This window comes from Tamandua tetradactyla, chromosome 15, assembly GCF_023851605.1.
Source record: "Tamandua tetradactyla isolate mTamTet1 chromosome 15, mTamTet1.pri, whole genome shotgun sequence".
NCBI classification, from domain to species: Eukaryota; Metazoa; Chordata; class Mammalia; order Pilosa; family Myrmecophagidae; genus Tamandua; species Tamandua tetradactyla.
In genome coordinates, this window is record NC_135341.1 from 12,827,749 (window position 1) to 12,848,518 (window position 20,770).

Genomic DNA, 20,770 nt, shown 5'->3' on the forward strand with positions numbered 1-20,770 from the left:
ATAAGTTTATGGAATATTGAATAGGGCATGAAATTTTGTTGGTTTGAGCGGGCTAGACAGATTCCCCAATATATCCCATGGTAATTTGGGCAGTGAATAAAGAAGTATTTGTAAAACTCCCCTTGGGGGGCTGGGGAGAAAGGAGGAAATATTCAACTTCCCCATTTGGAGAATTCCTCATATTCTCACAAGCAGTGGAGACAAACAGATCGATAGTCCAAGCCCTCGATCTTGGGGTTCGCCCCTATGAAACTTTTTCCTGCAAAGGACATGCTAAGCCTACTTAAAATTAGACTTGAGACTCATCCTCACAGAACCTCTTTTCTTGCTCAAATGTGGCCTCTCTCTCTAAGCCAAATCCTCATGTGAACTCAGTGCTGTTCCCCCTACATGGGACATGACCATCGAGAGATGTAAATCTCCCTAGCAACATGGAGCAGAACTGGCATAATGGGATTGAGAAATTATTATTGACCAAAAAGGGGAAGGGAGCAATGAGACAAAATAAAGTTTCAGTGGCTGAGAGATTTCAAACAGTCTCGAGAGGTTATCCTAGAGGTTATTCTTATGCATTATACAGATATCCTTTTTTACATCATATTTATCCAATATATTGGAGTGGCTGGAGGGAAATATCTGAAACTGTTGAGCTGTGTTCCAGTAGCCTTAATTCTTGAAGACAACTGTATAAAGATATAACTTTTACAGTGTGACTGTGATTGTGAAAACTTTGTGTCTGATGGTCCTTTTAGCCAGAATAATAAATAAATAGATAATAGGGGGAATAAGAAATAAAATAAATTGGGTAGATGGAAATAGTAGGGGTCAATGAGAGGGAGGGGCAAGGGGTATGGTATGTATGAATTTTTCTTTTTTCTTTTTATTTCTTTTTCTGGAGTGACACAGATATTCTACAAAAGTGATTATGGTGGTAAATACACAACTGTGTGATGGTATTGTGAGCTATTGGTTGACATGAAGATTTGTCAGTAAAAATATATATATTTTTAATTATTTCAATCAACATAGCTTACATATTGGAAATGATCCACCATGAAGAGGAAATTTTATATACAATATATACAATACACAAAATAGTTGCTATGAATTTTTTTTTAAATCACTTATGACCAGATTCTGTGAAGGTATGATTGTTATAGTTTGGCAAAGTAGACTTAGAAAAAAAAGAAAAGAAAATGTCAAATTCAAGAAAAAGGGAGTAACAAGCCCAAGGATGAGAAATCAGTACAGAGTTGGTGAAAAAGAATATTAAAAGAAAAATTTTGAGTGAAAATCCTTTGGCTCAAGAAGTCATCATGCTATCATCATGAGATTTTTGAGGGTATTTCTGTTTATTTTTATAAGGATGAAAATGTCTTGAGGAAATTCTCAGAGCTTGGTGAATAGAAGACACTTGATTGAATTTCAAAGTAATGTTTCAGGCATCCCTTGATAGGAAACTTGTAAATTTGAATGAATAAAAGAAAAACACACATATGGTTCATTGAAACATAGTTATTGATGTGTGGCTGGGGCAGGCTGAGCATAATTGGGGTTGATTTGGGGGAATCCCAAATCCCTACCAAGAATGGTATCACATGAACCAAAATTTGTGACTGCCATCATGTGCTTTGTAAGTTGGTGTTTCCCTCTTGCTATGCTTTTCAAGGTTGATTGGAAGTATTAATTTAACTACTTCCTAATCTCCTTGTGGAAAGAGGTACTGTATTAGTCAGGACCTTTTTGCATGCAAATGTCAAAACCCAACTTAAATCAGTAAGTGATGGGGGGCAAAGTCTGTTGGCTCACATAACTTGAGAATTCAAGTGTTAGGCTGGTTTCAGTCACAGCTGGATCCAGGCCCTCACATAATAACCCTAGGACTTGATCTTACACCATCTTTTTCTGCTTTTTGTGTTGGCTGCGTTCTTAGTCAGGCTCTCCCCTTGCTGAGGCATGATGGCTTCTGAAGCCTCAGATACACATATTTTACAGCTTAGCAATCCTCACAGAACAGAGTATCTCTTGCTGAGTAATTCCAATCAAAGTTCTTGAATTGATTCATTGACTTTAGTTATTTATGCATCCCTGAATCAATCACTGTGGGCAAGAAGAAAAGAATATGCTGATTGACTGGATCTAAGTCAGATGCCCACTCTGGAACCCAGGAGATGGAGGTGGCACCGTCGAAACCACGTAAGTTCAGAGTAGATAAGGAGTAAGTTGTTTTACCTTAGTTTTCCTTTCAGAAGATGAAGGAATGGATGTTTTACCCTACATAATCTTTAAAAGGGCAAGGCATACCATATGTTAGTATTCAGTCAATCACATGGTTTAGTAGAAAAAGTATCTCTCTATGGGTTGAGAATTTGGTATTCAGTCCCAACTCTATCACTAATTATGTATAAAGCTTGCAAGCGCATTATAAGTAAATATCCTAGGACTCAGTGTCCTTTTTAGAAAGCAGAGAAAGTTGACCTAGACTATTTCTCTTGTCCCTTGTAGCTGGAAAAGGCTATATTTCAAGTTTAAAATTAGTCTTTGAAGTAGTTCTCATATTCTGCCCATTTCATAGACCGCTGTGTTTTAGATGATCAGCATGAACAGAATTTCCTGCAGTGATGGAATGTTTTGTTTCTACACCGTCCAGCGCAGTGGTCATTATGCCACGCTGGCTTTTGAGCATGTGAAATGCGACTAATATATCTGAGGGACTGAATTTAAAAGTTTTAGTTAACTGTAATTCATTTAACTAGTCACATCTACCACACATCTTCCATTTTGGACACCTCAGCTCTGGTTTCATGGCTCTGGTTTCATAGATTTTACGGGAATGAAATCTGAGTGACAGTGAAAGATGACTTAAATTTTGATGCCCAGGGCTGTTGTGAGCAGTACTTGGGTGCATTTTTCACTCAGTATTTAGGTACAGGGAAAAGCACTGCTCATTACAACAACGATGGAAAGACTATTGTGTCTTCACCCAGTCCCCCCAACCAAAAAAGATGTTACATGTTGTAGATTGATTATTATTATTATTATTATTTTGTGTGTGGTTACTTATGTATTTGCCCTGCCAGGTGGTATGAAGAAATGGAAAGAATGCTTAATTAGGAGCCAGAAATTTGGGGTTCTGTTCTCAGTTCTGCCACAGTTTGACGTGTGACCTTTGGCTAACCATTTTCACTTCCTGGATATCAGTTTTCTCACCTGGAAAATGAGGGGGTGGGATTAAAATGATCTCTAAATCTATTCCAAATCACAATTTCTGTGATTCTAAGCCTTTTTCTTCCTTCTTGTGGCCAGGGTTGTAGCTGAGAGTTTCTCTTTGTGTAGTCACTAGGTATAAGTACAGGTGATTGAAAGAACTGGGGAGAAATCTTGGGCCACTTCTACCTTTGAATTGTTGAGTATTGTAACACTTTGCAAATTTCCACTGGATGTGGAGGAACGCTGAGGACATCAAACTCTGCTTCAAAATCATTTAGAGTTCTAACGCAAGATAATTCTAGAAGAAAATGAAGAACAGGTAGCATTAAATGATGCAAACAATAAAATCTTAACTCTTAGGTGGCCGTTTTGCTACTTCCAGAGTTGAAATTCCTCTGAATATACAAGCTTCTGAGAGAGTGTTGGGAGAATGGGCAAATGAAGACTACTGAGTGAGAGACGAAGAGAAAGATTGATAGCCTAAGTGAGCTTGAAAAATTACTTTGTCAAGTAAAACCATAAATACAACTGCTTAGTAAGCCTAAAGAAAGAAATTCAGAGATGATAAGATTTTCTTTGGGCCCTAGGCAAGTTAGGGTTAAGAAAAGATGTTCGGAGTGACTTCATCTGTAGAAGGTTGGATTTTGAAGGAGGAGATGAATCACAAATGAAGAGAAAGAGGAAGGAAAGAACATTGGCCAGATTTGCAAGAGCAGGTAGGAGGATTTGAAGTGTTCCAAAGGACAGTGTGGTAGGATGTGTCAAACCAGTACAGAGGGAGAGACGCATCAGCTGGGACTGAATAGAAATAAGATGTTTATTTGATAATTTAATTTTGACGTTTGATAGTGACATGTGATAATTGTGTTTTTACCATATGATGATGTGACAGAGTTAAAGCATTTATTGATGTGATCTTGCTAATGAATTCCATTATAATATACCCTGTCTCCATTGGATTGTTCAGGCACAGTTGTGTGTTGTGGCTTTATTTTTATTTTTTTAACTGGCTATCTTTATGTATAAGAACAGTCATCTCCAGAGAGATGCATTTTCGTTGCAAAAAACTTCTAAAGGTGTTAATTGCATTTTTTAAAACTCTTATATAATTATTTTAAGTGATTCTACACATACCATATATCAGAACTTTTTCTGTTCTATTGCTGACAAACATTTAAGACCTGTTTAGACAGTTTTGATTTATAGATTTAGGAAGCAAGAATACAGAAACCATTGCCAGGTTTCAATTTGGAAATTTCTATAGCCATGTCTGTTTCTGCAGAAAAGGGAAAAAGAAAGCTGGGGGTTTGGAAGGTCATGCTCCATGCTAGTGAGACAAGAAAAAGAGGCATGAGTTGTAAGTTAGGGATCCTGTTTGAAATTAGCAATAATTATGTTTTGCATATGTTGTTTAATCTTTCTAGGCATTGTTTTAAACACTGGTCCCAGGTAACTGGGTACTTGACTCTGAATGAGTTACACAAATTTTCTTTTTCTTTCTTTTTTTTTTTTTTCACATTGGCAGGCACTGGGAATCAAACCCAGGTTTCACACAAATTTTCTTGACCTCAGTTTCCTCATCTGTAAAATGTGGTATAGTAGTAGGATTTTCTTATGCATTAGGATGGCTATTACTCAAGAAGGGGAAAATAGCAAGTGCTGGTGAGTATGTAGAGAAATTGGAACTTTTGTGTGTTGCTAGTGGGAATGCAAAGTGCTGGAGCCACTGTGGAAAACAAGTTTGACAGTTCCTCAAAAAGTTAGACATACTATTACCACATGACCCAGCAATTCCTCTCTTTAAGTATATAACCCCAAAGAGTTGAACAGAGACTCAGATAGATACTTGTGCACCAGTGTACATAGCTGCATTATTCACAATAGCCAAAAGGTGGAAACAACCCAAATGTCCATCAACGGATGGATAAACAAAAATGGTATATCCACACAATGGAATATTACTCAGCCATAAAAAGAGAAGTTCTGATACATGCTACAATATAGGTGAAGCTTGAAAGCATTAGACTAAATGAGATAAGCCAGACCCAAAGGGAGAAATACTGGATGACTCCACTTATATGAAAGAACTAGAATAAGCAAATTTATAGAGTCAGAAAGTAGATTAGAAGTTACCAAGGCTGGAGGGGAGGAAAAATGGACACCTGTTGCTTAATGGGTACAGAGTGTATGTTGGGTGTGATGAAAAAGTTTTGAAAATGGACGGTGGTGATGGTAGCACAGCATTATGAATATAATTAATTCCACTCAATTGTACACTTAAAAATGGTTAAAATGGGAAATTTTGTTATGTATATATGTTTACCTCAGTATGCTAAAAGGATTTTCATAGGGTTGTAGTAAAGACTGAATAAGCATGTTTATTTCTGTGTTCAAAAATATTTATTGATGAAGTACCTTGCAAGAGTTCCCACACAGGGGATGAGGGTAGGAAAAGGAGGCCCAAACTGACTCTGTCCTGCCCTCTCAGCATTTTCAATCTGGGGCAGGTCATAGATGAGAAAGAGTCCTGGCCTGAAAAAGGGCACAGAATTCTTAAGTAGTAACAGCAGCACTCTAGTTCAGACGTTGTTAAACATTGGCACACAACAAATTTTAAAAACTGATCACAGTGTTTCTCAGGTGATAAGCTTTGAGGAATTTAGAAATGACAAAAATTATGTTTGTTGAGGGAGGATGAGGAAGAGTTAATATTTTGACCCAAAGAATCAAGATTAGTACAAGATCTCAGTAGGTTGAAATTCTGCATCAAAAGGACAAAAAAAAAGACGCTTTATGGGATTAATGTGGAGTCCACACAACTGAGCGAGTGCAGAGTGAAGAGCACCAACTTAACAGTAATTCACTTGAAAATTAATGAGGGGATGATTGTAAAATCAGTAGGAGCCAAATTTAATGTGATGCGGGCGAGGGGACCAAGGACTTTAGACTGTATTAACTGAAGGAGAAATTGAGCCTCTCACCCTTTGCTCTGCTGTGGGCCAGTGACATTTGACCAGCCATGCTTATTTCTGGGCACTACATTTAAAGAAGGTCGGAGGTAAACCAGAGTGGAAGGCCTTGCATCTCACATACCAGACTCTACCTGTGTGTTTTAAACACACAGAGTGAGGATACAGATATGGTAGGAAGGGACAGAGTTGAGGTAGTGCTGGGGCTGAATAAAATGAGGGCTAAGTGTTTTCCATGTAGATTTTATTTTCATTCCTTAGAAATAGGTAATATTGTTCCCATTTTATACACGGGAGCATTGATCTTTGTAGAGGTTATTTAACTTGTCCCACATCTAATAAATGGTGCTGCAGAGAGTCATGCTGTAATCTTCATCACTGCATGCGGTACCACTGCTTATCCTAGGAAACTTGGTTGAACAAACAGAGGATACTGGGTGAGATGAAGAAAGATCGAAGTGGGCCACGATGAGGGCCTTCTTTAACTATTTGAAAGATGGTCTAAAGCTGCACTTTCCAATATAATAGCCACAACTCCATGTGGCCATTGGGCAGGCAAATGGTGATCATGCTGAATGATAGTATTTTGGATATGTAGGGTTAGGCAATCTGTGCTGAGAAAATTGTTTTCACCTGTTTCTTTATGCTTTTCAAAATATGGTTCCTAAAAAAATTTTAAATTACATGTGTGGTCCACACTATATTTCTGTTGAACAGCTCTGCTTTAAAGAGTTATTTCGCAGTTTAGATAGGAGGGGCAAAGCCGAGACCTCTGTGCAGATGTGGTAGGAAGAGGTGCTATTGGATAGGGGTAAATAGCATCAGCTCTTGGGTTAACTTGGCCCCAGAATCTACAGTTCCTAGAATCAGGGTGACCCAGAAAGAAGCAGAAGTCACATCATCTGTGGTTCTTCTTCTGAGGAAGAGAGGAGGGAAGGTGGCCACTTTCAGTGACGATTCATTGGTCCCTGTGAACTGTGAGCTGTGGCCTTTCTCTAGTCTTTCCCTCTCTGTAGCTGTATCATTCAAGAAGCTCTTAAAGCAGAGCAAAGCGTAGAGGAGAGTCCCTGGGCAATCTATCCGGTTCCAGGATGCCCTGATTGGAGTACCTCTGGAATCTGCTTTTTATCTCCCTTTGGAAAGATTCTTGTCATTTGACAAAATTAGCAACACAAATAAAATGTCGGTGATTTTTTTTAAAAATCGGGCTAGCCTCTACTTTAAGGAAATACAGCTGTATTGGCATAAAGGAGAAAGTTTACTCAGCTATAAAATTCTAAAATTATTTGTATAATTTCTCAATCATAATTTGTGTTCAATTTGTATTTTAAAACTTCCAGAGAAGCTAATTGTAGATTGCTATATGCAAGTGTGCTTTTGCCTTGAGAGGTCAACATAATCATGAAATCATCACCAGCAAGACATTATTTTGGCCACTAGCGTGGCTGTCTAGAGATGTTTCTATTGCTATTTCTCATTGAATGTTCATCTTATACAGAGAGGTGCTATCATTTAACATGTACTTAGTTACTCAGGGTGGAGAAAGATGAAAGAGTGCACAATGTATCTCTCAGAGCTTACAGGTCAGAGAAAAACGTGCATGAGACATAAATGAAAGCAAAAAAAGAAAAAAATGAAACAAAAGAAAAGACAGGAGGAAAAAGAGAAAGAAAACATTTATTTATTTGATTGTAAATTCATCAAATATTTGTTGAGGGCAACACTCAACCAAAAGAGTACAGCACATTCTTCTTTTGGCATTTGATGAGTTAATTCAGTATTTGATGAAGGGTTGAAATGATTGGCACAGAAAGTAAATTCTGTAGGAAGTCAAGGAAGTAGTACTGCCCCAAATTTCTTGCCATGAATTTGAAGATGGCTAGGTTAGTAACCTCTTCTCCTCTCTCATATTTGTATGTCAGTTTGTGTGTTGAGGAGAATGATCTTGCCTAATAAAGGAGTATTTTTTTGTTTAGGAGTGACTCCCTCTTCCCTTTTGAGAACATTGTTTCATGTACTTGATAAAATTTAGCTATTCTTCTCCCCCATCTCTTCTTAGCTCAAAGTGAACAAATGAATAAAAATGAACTAGAGCCACCTTCACCGCAGTTGGCTTGGCTGCCTTGGGAGAAAGTACACTAGGACTAGACCTCGTGCTTCATGTGAAGGAGAAATGGTAATCCTGACTGTGTTGGGTTTGTTAGAGTTGTATTTCTTCCCTTAGAAATCTTAAAACGATCAGTACACAAATCCTTAGTGCTGTGGAAGTTTGCCCCTGTATGGATGTGAGTTCTCTTCTTGCTTTTGTTCTACTGAATTGTATATGTAGACATCCATGTCAATGTGATGTTATTTTAACTCTTTGGTAAACAAAAATATCTAATCCTTGATTCATGCTCCCTAATATTAGGCTAGTAGTTCCAAATCCCTGGCTGTATGTCACATTCACTCCCCCTAAAATTTCAGAGCCATATCCCAGATTCTCTGAATCAAAATCCCTAAGTTGAAAGCTTAGGAAACAAAGATCAAGATCAGGTCAGGAAAGGAATAAAGAATATCTAAAACTCTGCAGACTCGGGGGAAAGTGATTATGTGTGTGTGTGTGTGCATGTGTGCATGCATGCATGAGAGAAAGAAAGAGAGAGACTAGCTGAGGTTAAGGTTAGGAAAGAGTGATGCGAAACATTAGGCATGATAGGGTGAAGAACAGAGACCACGTTCAAAAATAGGAATAATGAGGAATGGAAGAATGGGTAGATTTTTTTGGATAGGAAAATACAAGGTGAAATTGGGGAAAAGAAGAAAAACCTTTTGGTTTCAAAAGAAGAGAGATATAACATGAATTAAAAGTACACCGTGTCAAACCCATCACAGTTTCTGGTGTTCTGGCTCCTATTGTCTTGAGAGTGGGTGTTTGCACATGCTCTTCCCAGTGGCTGAAATGCCTGTTTCCACTCTGCCTGCTCAAGTACTTGGGGCAGGGCTTTATCCTTAAAGTTTTCTCCTCCCCTTAGGCCAAGGTAGGAGCTCCTCTTCTCTGCTTCTAGCCTGCCTTTATTTCTTTTTACTCAGCAAATGATGGTTGGTGATGTGCCACGTGCCTTCTAGCATTCTAGGTGCTAGGAATCTTATGGAAGACAGGAGGGTTATGATAGAGGGTGATATGGCAGGGGAAGCGCTGGCTGCTTGGGAGCACATTGACAGGGCACCCAACCCAGATCTGAAGGCCTTCTCGGGATGGTGAGTGACAAGGCTGGAGAGGCAAGTGGGACGAAAAGAGGATGGTGAGGAATGAGACTGCAGCCCCATGGTCTTAGTGCCCAGCAAGAGTTTGAGCAATGGGAAGCTAGGGTGTTAAGCTTAGGCCTGGAATAGTGTGATCAGATTTCTGTTTCACAGAGATCTCTAACTGCAGTGTGGAATATGGATCTGTGAGGCCGCAGCTCGAAAGAAGAAATGACTTAGTGTTAAAGCGTTCCAAGCAAGAGGCACAGACGGCCTGGATTAGGTTAGTGGCAATGGAAGACAGAGGACCCAACCAATTTTTGTGACATGCTTAGGAGTAGAATCTGTAGGACTTGGTGATTGATTGGACATGGGAAAGGAGGAGTCAGTCAGTGTCACAACCCCAGGTTCCTTGCTTGGGCAGCTGATGGCACCATTCGCTTACATAAGAGTTTCAAATTGGAGGGTAAAGCGCAGTGAGCTCAGTTTGGGAAATAAGACTGCAGTGGAGGGAATCTGGGTCAATGAGAATACAGTAAAAATCATCATAGCTACAAGATTGAAGAGGGACCTGAGATCTTTTTCACTCTGCTTGGATGATTCTGTGACATCAGAGAGGGATCAAATGCAAGATACACTTGGAACCATGTTGCATGTAGAGATGGCTTCATGTAGGAGAAGATGAGCTACAAGGATAGTGGTGAAGGGGCAGAGCTTGTGCAGAGAGAGTAGCATTCCTTTTTTATTTCGTGTTGGACCCCTGCAAGCAGGGTGAACATGCACAGAGGCAGCACACAGAACTCTGGCTTGATCTCACCACAGTCAAGGAAGACCCAGCCAAGAATTTCCAAAAACAACAAGCCTGAAGCATGGACACACACTCCCAGAGTGGGGAGAAATTACATTGACCCTCTCCATTTATGGATTTATTGGGGGAAAGGAGGTGTAGACTAATAGCCAAGTAATTGAGTTTTAAGGTGAATTTTAAGACATTTTGAGGGTTTTAGTCCGATTGAGCTCATTTGCTATACAAGGGGGAAAAACCCTCGCAATCCTTTGTTTTCCTCTGACATGGCTCCCATTTGATGTTTTATGTTGGAATGATAAAATGTTGACTGTAGATTCTCTGGAATTTATTAAAAAATAACGAAATCCTTTTTGAGGCAAGTATATTCAAAAAGGAAAAATGCAAAGGAACCATTTAGCAAACATATCCTTTCCTTTATTTCTAACCTGCATTTCCTCATCACATGTGGTCTTAAAAGCACTTTCACAGTATTATTTAATTCTCACTGTAATTGAGATAGGCATTATGGACAATACCATGCCAGTTTTCTATTCCAGGAAACTGAAGTTCAGTGTAGGTAAATCCACCGCCTCACAGCCAGCTGGTGTCAGTTGAGTGCACAATAGGTCCCGAGTACCCAGAAGCGCTGGGCATCCTTCCTTGATGCTCAGGGTGCCGGGCCAATGACAAGATCTTGTACTCATAGTGCTCCTTCCCAGGTTTTGTACTGTTAGAAAACAAAACAAAACAAACTTTCTGATTTGATACTCCATACTCTGTAATGTCCAGTGGTGCCTCAGGAGCCAAGACAGTTCTGTTCCTTACTATGAGTGCTGTTGGTAAATGCTGGAAACTTTGAAAAGTATCTTAGAAGCCGCCCATTAGGTTATTAAGCTTTGATGCCATTTGGGTGTAAGCTGAGCCCCTTTGGAGGCACTCTGCCACAGGCCCTGCCTTTCAGAGACAGGCTCCACCAGGAGAAAATGGTAGCAAAACATGGTAAAAGCATAGATTGAGGGTTCCATAAACTAGGTTTCATGTTGACCAACCTACAGTTATTCTCAGCACTTGGGACAGATCTCTTTCTAGACTGTCTGAATGAGTACTTGAGGATTCATTACCAAATCACCAAATGCCTTCACCTTTTTCAAGTAAAACTTACCTGGGAACCTGGAGATTTAAGTAGAGTTGCCATTTTGCCTTGTGGAGATGATTTGCTTGGTTCCGACCTTCATTTATCTTAGATTTAAAAAACAAAACCAATTTCTTCTTTCATTAAGATTAATAGTGTGAAACAGAGCTGCTGCTTAGTGGTATTTTGGGGTTAGGATCAACACCACCTACTGCATAGAATATTAAGTCACTGTTTTTTCTTAGTGTAAAATAACATACCTTCAGCTATCTCGTTATTAGCAAAAGGAGGAAATGGAAGGAAAAGTAGGGTATCATAACAATAATGCTAATATTAGGAAACATTTAAATGCCTCCAGGACGCCAAGCACTGACACTATTTTATCTCATTGAATCCTCATAACAACCTGTGGGAGAAATACTAGGATTAGTTATTTTTTTATATATGAGGAAACTGAGGCACATAGAAGTAAGTAATTTACCAAAAGTGCAGTCAGGAAGTAACGTGGCCAGGATTAGAACCATGGTAGATTCTTATTTAACCACTGTGCTAAATGTATGATCAGGGGCAAAATAAGTCCTATCACCCTGACAGTTTCATCTTTACATCTCTAACACTTTGTGTGGCTAGGAGAGCTCCAACCCATCTGTCTGTCTGTCTGTCTCCCTCCCTCTGTCAGCAATAGAGAAGGCAGTGCAAGAAGATTCTTAATCAAGTAGAACTAATTAAAAAGAGTTACATGAGCCCCTTTTCCCAGACCAATTTTCCTCATCCTTCATTCTCCCTGCTCGGTTGTGGCTCAGGGGCAGTTTCACATTCATATGATCTGCTAAGGCTGTCGCTGTGGATTCATGTAAGAAGCAAAGAGGGTTTCAGAATTTTGTTTTTGTGTTGTCCTAGGCTTCATTCATACTGACCAGACAGTGGCTCTTGGTCACCTCTGTTTTTTGAGTAAGTGAAACTGGACTGGCCTCTTCGCTCTTCACGACTCAGTTCTCTCCCCTACCCCAGTCTCCAGCTTAGCATATGGGATAATAGCTTTCTTATGGATTCACTGGAACCCCAGCCCCCTCCTTACAGGCTCTGAGATGTAGGTAAGTAATTTCCACTCTCTGAGCCTCAGTCTCTTTTATTAATGAGCACAATGATATCGATTGCATAGGTATTATTTCTCAGCCATCCTGGTACCAGGTAACAGCCCTTCCCTCATTTTCCCTTTCTTTGACAAACAGTGTTCTGAGGTCCCGAAACATACCTCCCAATTTGTCACCAACAGCCTCTTGATGTTGTTTCCAACATCTCCCATCTATTACTGGCTCTGGTCTTTATTTTCTTAGCTTTTGTCCCAGAGTGGCCTGACCTCTGCAACCAGTAATTAAGAGGCACTGTAATGCAGAAGGCTGAGCCCTGGAGGACAGACTCACTTGCAGCTACTAATATCCAAAAGTTTGTTAGGCCAGGCCCCCACGGACCATGTGCTTGCCAGACATTGGATTAAACATTCACACAAATGTTCTCAAATCAGGGAAAATGATTTTTAAAAAACTGATCCTCTTCAGAAATAATAAAAGAAAAATATATCCACTGTAAGGCAGGTAACTGCCCCCCTCCTTTACAGATGACAAAAAGAGACTAAATGAACTTTTGTAATTTACCAACTGTGCTCTTATGAGTAGCAGAGTTGCATTCAAACCCACACCTCTCAAGTCCCACAGTCCAGTAAACCTTCTTTGTGAAATGAAGGCAATAGGATCCCTGTTTCATGGGTTCTCATGAGGATGATGAGATAATATGTGGCAGGGCTTTGTAACTTTACAAGGTTGGCAAAAGAGAGTGGGTAATACCGCAGATACTGCTGTTATACTGTACGAGCCGGGGAGAGGTCATTGTTAACATGAAGGAGAGAAGGGCGTGAGAGAACAAAGTTGGAGGGTAGTTTATCATAGGGTATATAAGTTAGTAGAGTGGTGGGATGGTGAATGAATGAGAAAGGGTGTCAGTGAACAGTTAACCACAGAGTTCCCTGATTTGAAAGCTCTGGTCTGTTGGGTTGTGTTATTACATAGATGTGTCCTGACCCATCTCAAAAATTGGACATCATGGAATTTAATTAAGATCAATTAGACATCCCTCCTATTGTTCAAACACAATGCTGTATTTGTTTGAAAAGAGGGAAGTTCTATGTGACCTGAAAGCTTCCTGCTTCATATACTCCTTTTCCTCATGAGGGATGAAATGCCATTTAAAATAATAAAAAGTAAATAATTGGCTTACAGGCTGGGCTACATATTTTCTGTATGTCTTTTCTCAAGACGAGGGGTCTCATATCTCCGAGATGTTATGCTTTCTTCCAAGTTGCCCTTGCAATCCAAACTAAACCTGACTTTGTGGCTTTAGCAGACATGGAAAAGTCACCCCAACCAGTAACCATTTGCCACATTTAATTGTCCTCCACCTTCATCACTCCTTTCCAGCATGACACAGAAAGAAACAAGCAAATGGTTTTGAGGTTGGACCAGCTTCATGGGAGCAGGCATGGTTGAAAGAGAAAAGGACTTAGGTGGGTAAAGAAGAGGGCTAAGTTACAAGTACAAAGAACATAAATATGTTTAGATGTCAGGTAGGTTTAGAATCCTTATCTGGACCCAACCTTAATCCACAAAGTCTTAAAGCATGTATGTGACTTATTCCATGGACCACCAGTTGTTGCTGTTTCACAGGGCTTTTGACCTAGAGAGGGTCAGATACAAGGGCTTTGGGTGGTTGACGCATGTTTTCCAATAAGCTTTTCTGTTTGTTTGTTTTTTCGTTCCCTGATTACAGTTGATTTGTTCATGGCCAAGATTCCTGAGCTCTAAAATCATCTTTTTAAATCATCTTTCTAGTCTTACATAGAACCTTAATTATAAGCAAGAAAGTAACTAGAGATTGGCCCTATGTTAGAGTAAAATGCATGCCTCATACACGATCAGCACAGAAAGGATAAACCATAGATAATATCTCCATTCATTTTCCTCTTTGTTTGGGTAAAGTGTGTAGGCTGAGAGAGGTGAAGTGACTTGCCCACAATCGCACTATTAATTTGTTACAAAGTCATTAATGGAACTCTGTGCCATATCTACTACTCTTACACAATCGCAGAGTTAAGCAGACTGCTTGAGGCCACTTGGGATTAGAAAAAATCTGCTTATCTCTTGGTTGGCCTATTGGGTAAGTCCCAGTGCTGGAACTATTTGGAAAGTGTCTTCAAAAAGCAGGAAGTAGAGACTAAGGGTTGCTCACCTTGATACATGCTTCAGAGTCCCCTCCTTAGTTCTTAAGACTTATCTTCTCTTCCCAGACTCCTTCTTCCACTCCTCAACCCCAAGAAATTGTCCTCATAACTTTTTTATAGAAAAGAAGGCAAACTTTTAGAGTTTTATATGGCAACTTTTAAAGGTAGGGGTGTGTGTAATTATTGACTGTTAAGGAAAGAAAAGCCGCAGGGAGCTCCAGGGCCCCAGAAAATGCCTCCTGTGTAGCAGCTTCTATGGCACATGTAAATGTGGAAGACAATTATCTTTGGAGGGGGTTCCACAGCCCTGTATGGTCTTCCCCAGTATAAGATTTATTGTTGGCTGGATTGGATGTTCTTTATAGGAGCCATTTATGCAGCATCTAAAGCACTGTCAAGAGTGCTACTTCCTGAATGCTTTTGAGGTTGCAACTGCTAAGCTTCATTTTCCCGTCTCGGAGACATATTTTTGAAATGGTATGCAGGGATTTGTACGGCCCTCGTGCTTCCCATTGACACTGACAGGAGCTGCACTGTTAAACCTTGGCACACTGTTGTGGAAATTTACCCCCTAATGCCCAGAAACCTCCATCAGTCTGGCCACCACGTGCCAAGTGTTCCTGTAATGAAAGAGGGCATGGAAGTGCAGCCTGTTGTTTCAAGTAAGTCGTACCAGCTAATCGATCTCAAAGTTAACTGTTTTCTTACTAAAACAAAGGATAGGCAAGAGCCCTTCTTTCACTTTTTTCCCCTCTCATTCCTTTTTTATGGATCTTTTGAATGCCAGAAGAAAACTTGAACTACAAGTCAGCGAAATATACTGTATTGTGAAACCTTAGGGACCACTGAAATGGGAACAGTGGCCCATTACTGCTAAAAAGGTGTTTTATTGAAAATGCACCAACGTGCTCTCCCCAGAGAGTGAGCAAAAGAAGGCAAGATGCCCGACAGTAATACAGGTTGTTCTCTTAGGCAACCTAAAATATTGAGTCTGGCACTCCTGTGCTGTGAGCGAGTCGGCAATAGAATAGATGAATGTGCCTTTTTACATTAAAAGGACCATATTTCACCAAGAAGCCTCCCTCTCCCCGTTTTGTTTAAGTGTCTTAATTTATATATTCCAGTTAATAGTTCATTACATGTCCTTTTCTCTCTGCCTTTTAAAAAGTTGTCTTTTGAATAAGTTGAGGGAAAAAAAAATTTCCTAATCCCGGCAGGCTTACCAGCAGAGGGCAGGCGTAAAGAAGGTTTTGACACAAGGGCGTGTCAATTTAGGGTCAGAGGAGGGTGGTGCCTGGGAGCGAGATCCGTGAGCACTGTTCAGAGGGCAGGACAGGACACGCTCACTCCTTTTGCCTCTTCACGGGCCTGCTGCACCCCACAGGCCTCCGGGGAAGCTGACTTTACTATGTAAAGGTGGTCAGTTGCCTTTATCGGATATTCAGCGATTTCTACATAATTAAACATTAAAAAATTTTTAATTGTAATTTCATCCCCCTAGAGTTGTCTTTTGTTTCCCGTTCAGTGCTCTGGTCCTGGTTATGTTTAAAGGCAGGGGTTTGTGTGTGTGTCTTGTGCTATAAATGCCGTCGCTGTTTGTAGGGGAAATAACGAAGTGGGTTTGGGTTGTGGTGATGATGGTGAATTTTTTTTTTTTTACACTGATATCTGAAGGATAAAGCTCTTTGGGAAATGCTCTCTAGCCCCAAAACATGTACCTTTTTGAGAACTTTGCACACTTCACTGTAATCTGTACTAACCTCCTGGCAGAAGCTGCTAATAAATTTTACATTATATTAAAACAAGGGATTATAGTTTTATCATAAATGAGAGGATAATTACTGTCAATGAGATGCAGAATTAGGACACAATGTTGCCATTTTTCTTTTTCATACGTGATTTTGTTTATCTGTGATGTTTTATTAATTTCTTTACATTTAGAGTGAGGGATTTTTGTGGGTTGTGTTTTTTTGTTCTGATTTTTTGTAAATGTTTTCCATAGCTCATGTACCCATCCTATTCAATAAGTCACCTGCATGTTGACATGTCACACAGTGTTTATATAAATTAACCAGAACACTGGCATTATAAAATGTTGCGTTAAATGAAGATGTGAATGGCAGTTTGGAGACTGTCAGAAAGAGAAATTTAAACTCCTGTTTAACAGTGAGCACTCTCAGTCTTTTCCCTTGGCCAAACTATCAGGCACAGAAGAAAAACAGCATAATTAGTTTCATTGTCAACATAGACATAACAGCTACATAAACAATATCAATATAGAGCTAACTACATTAGCTCCCTGTAGATGGATGATGTATTAATTTATATTTTTAAGTAAAAGCACTACTTAAATCAAGATAGAACGATGGTTCCTTGGAGACAAAGGTTCAAATCTCAGGAATTGGGCATTGCTATTGCAATTTAGTTACTAATTGGCTGCCCCTTTGGCAGTCTTTGGAGACATCAGACATACTAAAGTAGTATTCTCTCTAGAGAGGCAAGCTTCCCTGGGCAAGCTATCAAGATAGCACAGTGATGGGGTGAGGGGCCTAAGTTTTATATTGTTGTTGCTTCACCTTTTTCACTCTACTAACAGACTCAGCTGGTTGAGTCCTTTAATTTCTGTCATCTCAGAATGCGTTTTGGGTACTCCACTAAATTAATGGGAAAAGGGAAACAAAGTAGTTGTTAATGTAAGTGTTGTTTGGAATAAGACAAGTGAGCTTGAACTAAAGGTTTTCGCTTCTTATCATGCAGTTGATTTTTCAATCCATCAAATCGCTCATCAGTCTATTTCACTTACTCTGGTGGATCAACTTTCTGGCAACAGAGATTGAGATAGTTTGCTATGAGAACATAGTACCAGACTTCTCTTAACCTGGGCAATTTCCCCATGCTCAGTGTTGCTAGAAATATGTAGGCCATTGTCAGTTCTCATGTCCTCTCTCGCTGTTATTTCCAAGCAGTTTCTGGCAAATCAGGAGCTCAGTTGGAACTGAGGACCGAGTGGGTCAGGGAGTTTGCTTGTGTCTGCTTCACCACTGTGCCGTTCATCGCAGTGTGGGCATAATGTCCTGACGAGATGCCGCCTTTTGACTCTTCCTTTAATACATCTTACCTCCATTCTCAGTTCTGAATGGGCAGTAATACCTTTCACTTTCTTTTGTGTTCAAGGCTAAGGCTCAATAGAACCAAATATAATACATGATTTCAGTCCCAGGTGTGTTATTTGGTGGTTAGAGTTTGGTGTGGGATCAGAGTAATCTGTACTTAAGTGCACAGCCAGCTGCACAATGGACTCATTTAGCAACTGACAGGTTTCTTAATATGAGGTGTTTGAACAAGAACTGTATCTGTCGTGGGTGTTAGGATGTGGGCATCAAAAATATTTTTAAGTATGATATTTAGCATTTCCTTCACTCTTCCTTAAACATTAGCCTTTTTTTTTTCTTTAAGGATTCATTATTTATTATCGTGGCCTCTGTCTTTCTGTAACACTTCACTGTCTTTCTGTAACACTTCAGTATTTGCTTCCCCTGTGGCCTGTGGGTGCTGAGTTTGTTTGACTCTGGGAAAAACCTCACTCTGCTTTTTTAAATCTCAGTTTCCCCTCTGTAAAATAGGATTGCAGTTTCTATTTCATGGAAATTTTATGACAACTAAATGATACCCTTTGGCTAAGTAGCCTTTTTTAAAGCCTACCACAATCCAAATTGTTGTTATTATTATTATTCCTTTTTTTTTAAGTCTTTCTGACCCAGTCTTTTCAAAGTGATCCTGCATTTTAATTAATAATTTATATTTTTAAGTAAAAGCACTACTTAAATCAAGGCAGATTGGTGGTTCCTTGGAGACAATGTTTGTGGTGATAAATAAATGGCATTGACTAAGTCTCCTAAATCACTGCAAGTTTTAACATTTTATATTGTTTAATATTGTACTCCAGCCACAGAGAACTCCTGTTCTCACTGAGCCCTAATGACAGGGCAGATAGACAGGGCCACATGGAAAGGTATCTTGAGAGTCCAGAATTAACCAAAACAGCCTGGGCATATACAGTTTATCCAGGTTTATCACTGATGGTACATTTCCTTGCCTAGAAATAGTCTCTGAGTCACGGTGTAATCTGTCTGTTTGGAGAGAGGGTGGGATGGACTCCAGGTGGCTTCTGAGTTAGTGTACTAAGCCATTTCCCTCTCCATGCTGTCACCTCCTCCCTTATCCAAACCATGAGTCCTTTAAGCACCACCTACCCAAGGGGCCTTCCCAGACCTCTCCCACTCCCAGTGATGTCCCTTTCTCTCTGATCCCTTGGCACTTAACGCCACCACCATTCAATTTAGCATTTGTGTAACCCCACTGCGTTGCATCACTCTCATTATTTTTGTGTAAGACTCATTTCTATAGCTGGGTCATAAGCGTCTGTAAGTTTGTTGTTTGTTTATTTACTGTTTGTTTTGATGTTCCTGGAGACTCTTAGCTGATGAACGCTGACCAGAAAAGGAGGTAGTCCAACTTGTAAAAGCATGCATGAGTTTTATGGATGCCTCCTGAAGAACTTGTCTTTGAAGAAAATGATGACTTGCTTATTCAGTGTGCACCCCAATTTTGTTCACAGAAATTAAATCTCAAATTATTTTAACCCCTTGAAAAAATTGCTTGTATGTTTTGAAATGACCATTTCCATTTTCTCACTGTGTGTGAGTTGGAGAGAACTTCCTATATTTTTAATTCCTCCTTTTGGGGCTCTGCCCTGCCCTCCGGAACGCGATCTTTAACAGTTAGAACTCTACTGATGAATGGGACTTTCTGGCAGATTTAGGACTCTTCTCCCCCCAAAAAGAACACCCTAAATCCTCTATTAAATATTCATAAGAAGGTGAGGTCACATTTTTGTGACCTGGAAAAAAATCCCATTAATAAATTTATTATGTGACACAAAAACACTTGAGGGTGGAGAGGGATCTTTGCTGCATCCATTTAACATCTCATAAGTTGACAGTCAACTGGTGCTTTTGTCTCTTATGCTTCCAGATTAATAGGAGGATTGTTTGCATCCGCTGACCTTATTGAAATTCAGGCATTTGCTTGATTGGAAATATTATCAATATGCTTTCTGGTTTACAGCAAGCTCCATTTAATACACCTCAAATTGAAAAATGCTTTCAAGTTAAACTCCTGGAATTATCTGGTTAGGCTTTTGTTACCATTCCCCGCCCCACCATTGGGAGTGGAGCTTTATTTAATGAAAGGAAAGTGGGTAATGATGGTTGTCACTACTCCTTTTTCTCGAATATTTTAAGAAAAATATTAAAATGTTAGGCGCCCCCCCCCCCTTTATTTTTAATAGGCCAGCGAGTTTTCTCTAAGTTTGACCGTAGGAAATAGAGAGATGGTTCCTGGAGCTGTCGGAATGGACTAAATTAACCAAGCACTTAAATGTTGCCAGTTAAGCCAACAAAGTTTTAGGGTGTTGGCGACTTTGAAAAAAAAAACTATACTCAGCTTTAAATAGCATTAAAGATCAGTAACTATTTCTAACAGAGAAAATCATGTTCAAGTGTTCATTGATGGTGGCTTTTGTTGTTGCTGTTGTATAAATAAGAAAGGAATTTAAAGAATTATTTCTTAGCAAACGTGTGGCAGATGCTTTCCTCAGCAGCTGTCGTTCTAGAGGGGAAGTGGCTTGGTTCAGCGGCGCGGCAGTTGGGTTGTTATTTATTTCAACCCCCGTGTCGGGTTAGTTTTCCTCTTTTCCTCTGCGCTCACAGGCACACTTTGGCGAGCCCGACTCTTGGAAAAAAAGCGGAGGGGGAAAAAAAAAAGGCGGGGTGAGGGGCTAAGGCTCGGTTAAATCATCGACGTGAAGCGAAAGTTCTCGTCCAAAGGCCGTTTTCTAGGAAAGCGCTTTTCTGCGCAGCCTTTGAGCCCCGCATCCCTTCCTCTTTGAAACAGTGGGTCGCAGCAGTCGGGTTTGCGCCGCGAGCGCTGGTTCCCTCCCTGGCCACCCGGCTTTCTCTTAAACGTTGGGACAACTCTTTGTCAGTTTAAAAAGACGAAACAAACCGGCAACGCGACAGAAAGCCCCAAACGGGCTAGCCCTGGCCGGAGGAGCGATGCGCCGTGCGCCCGACTTCCCAGACGTCAGCCCCAGGCAGGTCGAAGGGTTAACA

At 40.1% G+C, this 20,770-nt stretch overlaps 1 protein-coding gene across 23 annotated transcripts in view; it reads left to right on the forward strand.

Annotated features, from left to right (window-relative positions):
• FOXP1 (forkhead box P1) overlaps positions 1-20,770 on the forward strand; it is a 613,321-nt gene that overhangs the window by 484,756 nt on the left and 107,795 nt on the right. Inside the window, exon 1 of one of the 23 annotated variants that reach the window (XM_077128721.1) lies at positions 891-20,751. The exons of the other annotated variants lie outside the window; for them this stretch is intronic. The gene's annotated coding sequence lies outside the window, so the exon portion shown is untranslated. Of the gene's footprint in view, positions 1-890; positions 20,752-20,770 lie in introns of those variants that run through there. 23 annotated transcript variants of the gene reach the window in all.